This window comes from Myotis brandtii, unplaced genomic scaffold (assembly GCF_000412655.1).
Source record: "Myotis brandtii unplaced genomic scaffold, ASM41265v1 scaffold219, whole genome shotgun sequence".
In the NCBI taxonomy this organism is placed as follows: Eukaryota; Metazoa; Chordata; class Mammalia; order Chiroptera; family Vespertilionidae; genus Myotis; species Myotis brandtii.
Genome location: NW_005358217.1, coordinates 356,499 through 358,370, shown reverse-complemented (window position 1 = coordinate 358,370; position 1,872 = coordinate 356,499).

Sequence of the window (1,872 nt, the reverse complement as noted above, 5' to 3'; positions counted from 1 at the left end):
CACAACATGAGGAACTGTATTTAAAGGGCCAGAAGGTTGAGAACCACTGTCTAAGGCAGTGATGGCGAACCTATGACACGCTTGTCAGAGGTGACACGCGAACTCATTTTTTTGGTTGATTTTTCTTTGTTAAATGGCATTTAAATATATAAAATAAATATCAAAAATATAAGTCTTTGTTTTACTATGGTTGCAAATATCAAAAAATTTCTATATGTGACACGGCACCAGAGTTAAGTTAGGGTTTTTCAAAATGCTGACATGCCGAGCTCAAAAGGTTCGCCATCACTGTCCTATATCCTACTTTATAAGATGTCAATGAAAACCAGGAAAGTCTAGGCCCCTCGTTCTCATTCCTCCACCCTTCACTGGTGAGAAGAGAAGACAGCATATCATCATGTGTAAAAAGGGCCATTAATTCATAGAGAATTGTAGAAAAGCAGGGGAGAGAGCTGCAAGGCAACAATATTGGCTGTCTCCACATTTTACTACCTTTCAAGACGGGGAGAGAAAACTTAACATTTGATAGCTAATTGGGCAGAATATGTGTTGATTCCTCCATTCCCCATGTTTCCCAGTCCAAGGACTTTAAAGGTGGGACAACTCTTCAATATTATAATGCAATAAATTAATTTCAAGGAAACAAGAAAACATGCATATTAAAAGGTATTTCCAAACTCTAGAATGGCATAGTGGTGTGTACATAGTCACACATATATATGGCCTAAACACTAAAAGTCAGAAGGTATTTGTAAATGTCATGTCATTATATTTCACAAATAATTCCCCAGGTAATCCCCCAGACCAAAATGTGCCAAGCTCTTTTTGTTTAGAAGAACAGTTGACAGGTGAGAGGCCACCCATAGGGCACACAAAGGCAGGGAAAACAATTTACTCAGGCTCTTTGGTTGTATATTTAAGAGAATTCTTGCTCACAGCCCCACAAAACAGCCTGGGAGACAAAAGAATTTTTAATATTCTTTCTTCTCTAAAACTATGATTTTGATGTTTAGATCATTCCCTAACATTATGGATTCAGTAGGCCTTACCACACTATGACAATCTTTACTTTGTATGTCTGCCCACTAGGCTATAAACCCATTTTAGAGAGGACTTTTATCTTGCAACCCAAATGCCTTATAAATAATAGGTACTCAATGAATATTTGTTAAAAGAATAAATAAATGGTTTCAGATGCCCTGCTCTAACCCAAAGAAATCCTCCCAAATGAAACAAGTTGTCTTACACAGTTTCTCAAGATTGGGGTCCTGGTGACTTAAAATCTCCCACAGCTGTTTTTTTATACTTTCAAAACATCCAGATCACTGACCCTGTGGATATGTGTCCATAAGTCTGAAAATGACTAGGAGAACACCATTAACCTGCAATATATGTATAATAATATCTACCTCAAAGGGCAGCTATGAAGATTAAATGAGATAAATACAAGTGAATTTCTTAGCACATGAACTGGCTCATGGTAGATACTTGTAGTCTCCTAACCAAGCTCTTCTGTTATCAGGTCTGTCTACAAACCACAAAGCTCATGCCCCACCTCTAAACTTATGCTCTCTTTTACACTCAAGCCCTCTTGGTCAGGGTCTGAATGTGAATCAAAGAGGTACTGTTGGCAGGATTTTTCTCTTATAGCCAGTTTCAGAGTAGTCTTTCAAATGCTGCAAGTTTCTGGAAGCTCAAATTCTGGATAAGTAAAAAGTTATTTAAAATACGTTTGGGGGATACAGTGTTAATTTATAACTGGAGGGGTGGTGGAAATAGGCATAAATGTTTTTAATTCCATTGTATAAGGCAAATTATAAATACCTGCTGAGAAGTACAAATTAAGTACTGGAGAGCCAAAGGAGGTAGTGA